This window comes from Chiloscyllium plagiosum, unplaced genomic scaffold (genome assembly GCF_037043375.1).
Source record: "Chiloscyllium plagiosum isolate Xiang-an unplaced genomic scaffold, Cpla_swu_hap1 HiC_scaffold_10, whole genome shotgun sequence".
Classification (NCBI taxonomy): domain Eukaryota; kingdom Metazoa; phylum Chordata; class Chondrichthyes; order Orectolobiformes; family Hemiscylliidae; genus Chiloscyllium; species Chiloscyllium plagiosum.
This window is the reverse complement of record NW_028270148.1, coordinates 111,718,929-111,731,029: the sequence shown is the minus strand read 5'-3', so window position 1 is coordinate 111,731,029 and position 12,101 is coordinate 111,718,929. Positions and strand designations below refer to the sequence as shown.

The 12,101-nt window shown below is 42.9% G+C and overlaps 1 long non-coding RNA gene across 1 annotated transcript in view; it reads left to right on the top strand.

The window, feature by feature from the left end:
• Positions 1 to 12,101, top strand: part of LOC148149062 (uncharacterized) — a 119,974-nt gene that overhangs the window by 84,282 nt on the left and 23,591 nt on the right. The window lies entirely within an intron of this gene.

Genomic DNA, 12,101 nt, shown 5'->3' with positions numbered 1-12,101 from the left:
TGAGGGTATCACTCACTAGCTATCCAGCCAATTGAGCTAATGTAGGCTGCAGTGCCAATGATGACAATGCAATGATAATGGTACTGTAGCACATGATAGCAGACTGGAGCAAAGCATGTGTTAAGAGTAGGCATAAAACATGTGCTACAGTATCGGATTGTAAAAACTATACTGAGGAGAGTGAGAGGGCCTTACCTTTGGTAAAGGTCCATCCAGGAAATGGTAGAGACTCAGAATGTAGACAGATGCAGACATACAACAATTGATAGAACCCAAACAATACAGAATCCATGAAAGGACAAGGCATTGTCACTCAAAATACGGCACAGGGGTTCAATGGTTAGCACTACTACCTCATAGTACCAGGGATCTGGGTTCAATTCCAGTCTCAGGTGACTGTCTGTGGGGAGTTTGCACATTCTTCCCGTGTCTGTGTGGGGTTTCCGCCCACAATCCGAAGGTGAGGTGGATTGACCATAGGAAATGCAGGGACAAGGGGTGGGTCTGAGTGGAATAGTCTTCCAAGGGTCAGTATGGACTCGTTGGGCCAAATGGCTGCTTTTGCACTGTAGGGATGAAATAGAGCAGCATACTAACCAATCTGCACATAGAAACCTCACGCACACTAAAAAGATAAATGTTTTGGGGGTGTTGTTTGGTGAGGGGTGAATATTGAATAGGACATAGGACATGTTTGGGGAAATGATGGCCTAATGACAATATCACTGGGCTGTTAATCCCGAGACCCTTGTAATTTACTGGGAGCATGGGTTCAAATCCTGTCAAGGCAGATGGTAAAATTTGAATTCAATTTTAGGGTGACATGGTGGCTCAGTGGTTAGCAATGCTGCCTCACAGCACCAGGGTCCTGGGGTCGATTCCAGCCTCGGGTGACTGTCTCTGTGGAGTTTGCACATTCTCCCCGTGTCTGCGCGGGCTTCCTCCGGGTGCTCCGGTTTCCTCCCACTGTCCAAAGATGTGCAGGTTAGGTCAATTGGCCATGCTAAATTGCCCATAATAGTGTGTAGGTTAGGCGCATTAGTCAGAGGCAAATATAGGATAGGGGAATGGCTCTGGATAGGTTACTCTTCGGAGGGTTGGTATGGACCTGTTGGGCTGAAGGGCCTGTTTCCACGCTGCAGGGATTCTAATTCTAATTGTAATATTCAGCTTAGAGTAAAAGGAACCTTTAAATTAATCTTACAGAACGTGTAGCTATTGACATTTCATCTGAGCAATACATCAGACTGTGCAGCACTCCCTCAGCGATGGTTAGAAATGTGATGTCAGACTATGTGTTTAATGTCTCTTTGGAGTGTGGTTTCCAACACACAATGTTTTGAGTCAGAGCATTAGAAATTGATGTCTGATACTCTCCTACAGAAACAAGGGAGTGCTGTGCTGTTGGGTTAGAATTACATAGGATGGAACAGAAACAGGCCATTCGGCCCCAAGTGTTCATACCAGTGTTAGTATTCCATTCAAATCTTCGCCCATCTTTCCTTAACTTGACCCATCATTGTAAACATCTATTTTCTGCTGTCACATACCAAGACACTTCTGGTGTTATCTTTGCAATGGGATGTTGGACAAAGTCTGTTCTCTCCCATGGCACCATATTCCAAAGAATAGCTGAATCCAAGGAACCCATCTTGTTGTGATTCACAAAATTCTGGATCTGTTGCTGAACATTGTCAATTTTCCAACCCGGGATGATACACTTCATTTGAGCTAACCGACCTGACGTTCCTGATGAACGGCTTATGGCCGAAACATCGACTGTCCTGTTCCTCGGATGCTGCTTGACCTGCTGTGCTTTTCCAGCAACACACTCTTTGATTCTGACTCTCCAACACATACAGTCCTCACTTTCTCCTACAATTCATGACATGTGTACTGTAATCTCTTCAGGGAATAGTAATAGATGCGACACAAAAGCATTTTGGGACATCTGAAGGTCATTAAAGACTCAATAGAAATGGAAGTTTCCCTTTCATACTGTTCTATTGTCAACTGCAATATTGACATGTCTACCCTTGAGTATTCTCCCATCACTCAGAAAACACAAAGTAAGTTTGCTGAGATTACTGGGACATTCATCGCTTAACATCCAGTCATCTTCCCTGGCAAAGACTAGGTCACAGAGACAATAAAACAAACAGGGAATTTAAAAGACGTCTTTAAAAAATTCCATGAACTACAAGCAGCGAATTGTTGCCATTAAATGCTTCCTATTTATGGATGAGGGAGACAGGGGGAGAGAGAGAGTGACAGGCAGGTATAGACAGAGAGAGAGTGAAAGAGAGAGAGAAAGAGAGAGAGGCAGGCAGGTGGAGTGAAAGAGTGAGAGAGAGAGTGATAGGCAGATAGAGAGAGAGTGAGAGAGAAAAAAGGGAGAAAGAGTGACAGGCAGATAGAGAGAGAGGCAGGCAGGTGGAGAGAGAGAGAGAGAGTGACAGGCAGATAGAGAGAGAGAGGCAGACAGGTGGAGAGAGAGAGAGAGAGAGAGAGAGAGTGACAGGCAGATAGATAGAGAGAGAGGCAGGCAGATAGAGAGAGAGAGAGAGAGGCAGGCAGGTGGAGAGAGAGAGAGAGTGACAGGCAGATAGATAGAGAGAGAGGCAGGCAGATAGAGAGAGAGAGAGAGGCAGGCAGGTGGAGAGAGAGAGAGAGTGACAGGCAGATAGAGAGAGAGAGAGTGACAGGCGTATATATAGAGAGAGAGAGTGACAGGCAGATAGATAGAGAGAGAGAGAGAGAGAGGCAGGCAGGTGGAGAGAGAGAGAGAGTGACAGGCAGATAGATAGAGAAAGAGAGAGAGAGAGGCAGGCATACCATACACGCGTCGCCCTCTGCGGGAACCAGTTATCCTTTAGGTCTGTTTGAAAAGTTTCCCTTGCACTTTAAAGCTATGCCCTGTCAGTTTGGAATCCCCAAGCTTGGAGAAAATACCTTGTCTATTGACCCTATCCATGACCATCATGATTTTAAACACCTTTATCAGATATCTCCTCAGCCTCTCATTTCACGTGAAAACAGGCCCAGCCCTATTCATCATCTTGGAATCTACCTAATACAGTTTGAAATGAAACTATACTACCATCTCTCATCATAAAACCATAAGACGTAGGAGCGGAGATTGGCCATTCAGCCTATTGAGACTCATCCAATATTCAATGAAATCATCATTGATCTAGTAATCCTCACCTCTTTTCCTGCCTTTTCCCTAGAAGCCTTGATTTCCTTACTGATTAAAAATCTTTTCTGAGGAAGCGTCACGCGACCTGAAACGCTAACTCTGATTTCTCTCCACAAATGCTGCCAGATCTGCTAAGCTTTTCCAGCAATTTCCAGCATCTGCAGTTCTTTCAGTTTTGAAATAAAGGGTGATTTAATGACAGGATACCAGTCTGTCTCAGCCGTGAATATAGTTAATGACCCAGTCACTACAGGGCACGAGGGTAAAAATTTCAAATGCCCCATTTACATTTACCATGGTTGCGAGTTAACATGGGAGATGGTGCTGTGTTGGTAACATTGTTGGGCTGGTCATCCAGTGGCCCAGGTGGTCTAGAGTTGAGGGTTCAAGGCTCACCACAATATCTGATTGAATTTCAACGTGATTCATAAATTTGAAAAAATAAAATTAATGCCGGTGACCAGAAAACTATCATTGATGATTTGGGAGGAGGAAAATCCAGACCCACATCAGTATTATTGACTTTTAACTTCCCTCTGCCATATCTGAGTGCACTCTCAGTTTAAGGGTAATTAGGAATGGACAGTCACACCCACACCCCAGGTAAGAATTTAAAAAGCCCTAATTTTCCTTTCTTTATTTAAACAAAAGGAACTTTTAAATGATCAATGATGCTCTGACTGAAAGAAAAATTAAGGCCAAAATCTGTTCAAATGTGGGGGACTAAATTAATGCAACACGGACGCACACACAGACAGACAAAGACATATACACCTCAGGCACAGATACACACATTTCATCGATTCAGATTTGAGAACACTTACAACAAACAAAGTTAAACTTAAAGCTGAGCAGGAACGAGTTAAGTGGAGGTGAGATGGTAGGACGTTTACCTCCCCATCAGCCAGGCTGCCTTCTCTATTAGAAAAACTAAAATACTGAGGAGTGTTCCCAGACCACGGGAGAAAGTCGCTTTCTTCATTACTTATTCTCCTCAAAGCTTCTAGCATTAAGGATGCAGAGTGAATGAGAGAGCCAGCTGTCACTAGGAGGCGGGTGTGTGTGTGTGGGATTTGCAGTTAGCTCACTTGGTTGGATAGCTAACGTGTGTATTAGATTAACATCAAGAGCAGCAATGCCTGTTCTGGCTGACATAGACTGAGGAGCTGTCTCCTTACCCTAATTGTAATTAAAATATCACATCACTTCACTGTGGTTTAGTGAATAATCACCAAGGACCTACCTTTGACTTGAGCTTAAAAAGGTAATGGACACACAATCGATTTGTCTCATATTGACAATAGTGATCTCATAATCAATTATTCCTCAGGGGCCAGTTAACTGTGGATTAGTTTATCTAAAACTGGAAAATGCATTAAAGGTCATGAAGCAGACATTACAGAAACCCTTCTGATTTGTATGTGTTGAGATTGCAGTACCATTATAGACTTACTTTCAGGCAGAGACACAACATTATATACACACAGCACATGAAGTTCTTACAGGAGAATTCTCTTAAAGGCAAGGTACACACAGCTAGGAGCAGGTTGCACTGGAGAACAGACACAAGATTGAATTGTACAGGTGAATTTCCTTTTGGGTGAAGTGACAATCTACTGAATACAAACATCCAACCAAGTTGTACTTTTGGTTGGATGTTTCTGAAGATGGGTCACTGCACCTGAAATGTTAAATCTGCTTCTCTCTATCCACACGTGCTGGATGGTTTGCTGAGTTTCTCCAGCAATTTCAGAAAGTGATTCCTTGGTTCTTTATATGACTGACACCGAAACGATATTGTCAACATTAATGACAACAATGGAATCACTTGGAAAGATCAGACATGGTTCCAGATGAAAGGAAGATTCAATTACTCTGTTTATGTCATCATATTTTCTGCCAGACCTGTTGAATTACTGCTATATTTTCTGCTTATCTTTGTCTTTATATAGTGTCTTTCCATAGCTACAGGATGGCCAAAAGCATTTCAGCCAATGACGTGTGTCTGAAAGTGTAGTCACTGTTGTATCATGGGAAATGTGACAGCCAATTTGTGCAACAAAGAACAAAGACAGACAACAAAGAACAAATAATAAGTTTTTTGATGGTGCATGAGGGACAAACATTATGTAGGACACTGGAAGAGATCTCCCCTGATCTGTTCCAAAATAATACAAGACAAATGGACAGAGCATCCCATCTGAAAAGTGGCATCTCCAACAGTGCAGTATCGATGCAGTGCTGAGTCTATCAACCTTGATGCTACTGTCTGTGTCCTGGACTGGGGCTTGAACCCACAATGTTCCTCATTGAGAAACAAAAGGGTGTTATCAACTGAGTCGTGGAGATCAACACACACACACACACACACTCACACACAGAGACAAAGGCACACGCACACAAAGACACACACACACACACACAAACATACACACACACACAGACACATGCACAATCCACACACACAGACACGTGCACACACACACACAGACACGTGCACACACACACAGATACATGCACAAGCACATTTCACGCACACACACACACATGCTTACACGCACACACACACATTCATACACTCATACACAGACGCACGCACACACAGACACAGGTTCATCTTGCTGGACATGGTGATTTGGGATAGGGAATGATAGAGAGCCAAGATGGGTCTGACAGAATTAAAACACAGGGCAGATGCAATCTCTTTGTAAGTTTGAGCAGGCTCGAGGGGTTGATGGTCCAATCCTATCCCAATGTCTTCACAATGATGACTTTCCCATCTTTGTGTGGTTGATGCAGAGTTGTTCAGATTGAGAGTCAGCACTCACTTGTTTCATTGACAGTCTCGCTGCCATCATTACAGATTAGACAGCACAAATTCTTAAAGGTGTGAGAGATGGGCAGTTAAAGGAGAACAAAGGGATTTCAGCCTTTGTGGAAACAGGTCTGTTAAAGAGTAATGTGTAGGAATAGAAAATGCAATCAGAAAAGCTCACTGAAAAAAAAGATATTGCCAATGTTGGACAACATCAGAAGTCACTTCTTCTGCTCCTTCATCAGGTAAAGGATCACTTCACCCAACGAAGGAGCAAAGTTCCGAAAGTTTGTGATTCCAAATAAACCTGTTGGACTATAACCTGGTGTCGTGTGACTTCTAATGAAAAAACTTGGTCTTTATCACAAGATTCTGAATCCAAAATTAAGACGTCAGTTGCACAGAGTCTTTTCCAGGGGTGCACTGAACCTGGGGAAAGATACATTAACATTGAAGAAGATATTGATAACACAAGATTCATACAGGGTTCAGAGGCTACGATGATGAGGACAAGTTGCATAGATGAGGCCTAAATTCTCTGGCACGTAGAAAATTGATGAATGATTTTGTTGAAGTGTTTAAACGATTCCATGTGGTAGCTACTGACAAACCAGATGGTAAAATCTAGAGCAAATGGGGTAACAATATAAAATTAGAACAATTATGCTACAGTCATGTCAAGCATCAACACTTGGTTGGATGTTTGTATTCAGTGGAGTGTCACATAAATCACCAGTTATTGCACCCGGAAAGCAGTTGATCTGTTTGTGTGTCTGTCCTCCATGTTCCTAATTGTTATGTGTATACCTTGCCTTGAAGAAAGTTCTCCTGTAAGGACTTCATGTGCTGCGTGTATATAATGCTGCGACTCTGCCTGACCATAAGGCTACAATGGATCTGCAATCTCTGCACACCCATATCAGAGAGAAATCATGAAGCATTTTCTGGATGGTGGAAAGGAGAAAGTCTCTCATTCAAGATTCCAGATCAGCTGACTTTAAGGATTAAAAAGATGTTTGCACATTTGACTGCAAAACGTTGGCATTTGTCACTGGTTCATGGATTACTTGACTCCTAACTGTGTCACCAAAGAGAACCAAAGCCACAACGCTACTGCTATTGAAAACTGCTTTGTGTATTTTATCCATTTCAGGCTCCCAGGTACACATATTCCAGCAGAGGGAGTCCACAAGTACATCCTTCAAATCAAGATGGAAGGAGTGCACTGGTAATCAAACCCCATGACTCAGTGTGATGTCCCAGCAGTGTCAATGTCCAACTGAGTCACCGAGATGTTTAATTTGCTTTGGTTTTACTGTTACCTAGAATTAAAAAAAACACTCACCAGGTTTCATCAATAAAGAGAGAAAAAGATATTTGTAGAAGTGGGCAAACTTATTCTTGAGTGAGTGGCAGAATAGATAATTAACTAATACTGTGCAAACTTCAACTAGCTATCCCCATTAAGTTCAAACGCACGCTCATAGAGACACAAACACATACACACACACACTCTCATACCCACATACACACATGCACACTCATATATGCGCATGCGCACGCACACACACTGACACACTCTCACACAGAGACACTTACACAGAACTTACGCACACACTCATACACATGCACACACACTCTCATACACTCATATACACACATGCACACACACAGACACATATACTCTCCCTCTGTCTCATATACACTGACACTTACACGCATACACATTCATGCACACACATACACATACTCACACGCACACAAATACAAACACAGACACACACAGGCGCACACACTCTCACGCTCTTTCTCACACACACACATACACTCACTCTCACACACGCACACATGCACACACACACAAATACAAACACAGATATACACACATGCACACACACAAATACACATGCACACACATCAACAGACACAGACACACAGGCACACAGAAATACAAACACACACGCACACCCACAGACAGACAGACACACAGACACAGATGGACACACACTCACAGACAGACACAAACACGTACTCACATACACAGATACACACGCACACAGACAGACACAGTCTCACACTTTCTCACACATACAGACACTTATACACACACTCATATACTCGCACACACGTGCACACACACAAATACAAACACATGCACACACATCCATAGACAGGCACACACACCCATAGACAGACACACACACATACGTATATACACATACACAGACACACATACATACACATACACCGACACACACACATAACCAAATACACACATATGCCCACACAGACGCATACGCACATACTCACATTCACATATATGCACACATATAGTCACAGGCACACATACGCAAACACCCACAGACAGACACACATACATGCTCACATACACACACATACACGCATACACAGACACTCACATACACATACATATACTTGCATACACATACCACACACACACAGACACATAGTCACATAGATAGACACAGACACACACCTATAGAAAGATAGACACATAGACACAGACACAGACACATCCACACCCACACCCACAGGCAGACACACATACTCACGTACATAGACACATATGTGCACGCAACACACATACACAGACACACCCACACAGACACAGACACACACACAGACACATACACACTCCCACAGACTGGGATGTACAACGTACAGAGATATTTTGGGTGGGACAGAAAGGGAAGAAAAGTCCTTGTGGATCAAGATCAACCACAAAATTAGAATGATGTGACTCTCTCGCAGCTCTTCCGGTTTCCCTTGGCAAGATCATGATGCTAACAGTCACAGGGTGATGAAAGATTCTCAGTCTGTGGAAGCAGTCAGTTAGTCTTGGGGCTTTCATTGAGTAAGCAGTCTTTGAACATCTGTGTTTTCCTCAAAGAGAGAGTGGGAGAGAGAAGAATGTATCCTTGCATAACCCCTTCAGGGGTTCTAAAGAAGTTTCATACAGGACTCAAAATTTTTACTCTTGTTTCTCTCTCCACAGACACTGCCTGACCTGCTGAGTCTCTCCAACACTTTCTGTTTTTATTTCAGATCTCCGGCATCCACAGTATTTTGCCTTTATTTCCTTCCATTGGTTTGTCTATTATAGGAGCAATCCATCTTACCTCTCAGGAGGCAGCTCTGTTTCTCTGAACGTTACCCGACCTTTTGTACACAATAATTGAAGTGCTGCAGTATTCTACTTTTAAAGTTCAAATTCCAAAATGTCACACAGCAAACATTCAGCGCGCCCGTCCAAAACTTCCATTTTTGAGTTTGCACTCCAAATAAAACGTGGTTCGAACAAAATATTGAAGAATCCATGCCTACAGTTCTGAGTCTGACTGCAGCTGCCTAAGTATAGGAGTTTAGAGGTGTCATGATGAGGCTATTAATCCAGAGACACTGATCATGCTTTGGGGACCTGGGCTCGAATCCCACCACAGGAGATGGCAAAGTTTGAATTCATTTAAAAAACTGGCAGTTAAGAACCAATGATGGCTGTGAAACTGTTGCCGGTTGTGAGGGGGAAAACCCATCAGCCTCACAAAAAAAAACCCAAAAAAACTGCAGCTGTTGGAAATCAAAACAGAAATTGCTGCAAAAGCTCAGCAGTTCTGGCAGCGTCTGTGGAGAGAAATCAGAGGTAACGTTTTGGATCAAGTGACCCTTCCTCAGATCCTGCCAGACCTTCGGAGCTTTTCAACCCTGCTCACCAATGTCCTTTAGGGAAGGAAATCTACTGTCCTGACCTGGTCTGGCCTCTGCATAGGCGATGTGGGTGACTCTTAACATCCTGTAGCTCCCTCTTCAAATATTCCTCCTATCTCTCTATGTGGTTTGCTGTCAAATGTTGTTTACTAAAGGCACTACAATGATGCAAGTGGGAGACGGTGAGAGAATGATAGTGTCGTGAGGCTAATCGTTGAGAGACCCGAGCTAACACTGACATGGATACAAGGTCAGATTCCACCAGACCAGTTCTAGAGTCTAAATTCAATCAATAAATTGGGAATTGAAATCTAGTCTCAGCAATGGCAGCCATTAAAATATCATTGACTATTGTGAAAATCCTTCAGGTTCACCAATGTCCTTTCGGAAGGAGTTCTTCTGACCTTACCTGGTCCGGCTGATGCATGACTGCAGACCCACAGCAATGTACCTGACTTTTAACTGTCCTCTGAAACGGCACTACAAGGCAGTTAGGGACGGGCAAAATAAATGACCTTGCCAGGGATCCCTGCATCTCATAAAACAAGAGCTTTTTTGGTAGCACACTGTAACACGTTCATTAGCAAATTTTGAAAAGGAAACATGACTGTTCTGTTATTATATCAGAAATATCTGATGATTCAGCCGTGGTCATTCATTGTATGGTCATCACAAATAGTGTAAATGTAAGTACGCACATACAGCAGTGTAATGTGCCATGGTGTGAACTCACATGCACATATAAACACACACATGCATTTACATGCAAATAGACAGAAGTGCATACACTGTCTCATATGCTGAAACATACATGTACACACACTTTTGTGAATATACATATACACACTCAAAGAACCATTGAGTTATACAACACAGAAAACAGACCCTTCGATCCAACTCATCTGTGCCAACCAGGCATCCCAATGTGACCATACACACATTTGCGCATACTCCCTCACATGTACAAACACACACAAATGCACACACCCAACAAATGCACATGCAGACATACTGTCACACTCACACTTGTACAAATATGCAAGTACACACTCTCACATGCACAAATATACATGCACATGCCCTTTCACTCTCATAAATACACACCCACCCACACAAATGTAAATGGGCATACACTCATGTCACACTCACATAAATATACACAGTCACATAAATGCACACACTTATTCACACACTCACACATGAGGTGCTCTGTACATATGTGGAGGAGTTGGTCTCCATTCACACAACCAACTCCCAGTAGGTTTACAGAAGTATCTTGGCTAACAAAGGGAAGAGGAGGAGGTCTTACTGTCTCCAGGAGCTCTCCAGGAAGACTGACTATGCTGAGTGGAGGATAATTCTCATGTAGCATGTTTCCTGACTTCAGAAAGTGCTTCACTCCAAAGAAGTGACTTTGAAATGCTGTAATGAAGGAGATGTGGCAACTCCAGTCAACAGCCAAAAGATATTGACAACACATTTTGGTAGAGAGGTAAGGATTGGCCAGGGCACCAGGGATATTGCCCCTGCTGTTCCTCATATGTCATGGGATACTAGACGTCTGTTCCCAGGGCACAGTATTGTGAATTCTGAGTGGTGCAGGGTTTGCTCTGACTTTGTATAAAGAGTTGAGATGGCTTTGTTTGCTGCTCATGGCTGCTGACTATTTTATTATGATGTCAACCCTGATCCACACGATACTGCCCAGAGGTCTGCTGGGTACAGCAGAGACTGCTGAATGTGCCACACTGTTGTGTGCATTGTCAATTGATTCTTCTCGTTCTCAGCTATAGATATCCTGAGATTTATTTCCAGATGGAATCTCAGGGAGGGCATCAGACTGTCAGCGCCAAGCTGCTGATATTGATTTTGTTCAAAGGCCAAAACCCCCTCTCCTTTCTCTCGACAGAGCTGCTTGAAGAGCTGTGCCTGTCTGTACAGAGATCTCTTTTAGATTGGATACATTATACCTTAGGGACTGAACTTCACAGTCAAGAATCAGCAACCGACTGGGGTTTTATTACAAATTCAGCTTCTAGTCATTGACCAGTTCATCTACAAAGCTGAAGTCATGCAGACAGACAAACTCACTGTTATAATCCCAGCTGATGACAATACAGGACAAGTCAGATCCCAATATTAAATCCAAACTATATATTAATTTTTTCACTGAGTTATTTTGGCGGTTAGTTACTGAAACATACTCACATGAGGCTACAGACATTGGTTCTTTAACATCAGAGCCTTAATTTATGACACAAAAAAAGCGCAAAAGAAAGAACATGTATATAAAGAAACATGAAAACAAAAATTTCGACCTGTTTTCCAGTACGATTTGTTACAGAGACTCAATCCCAGAGG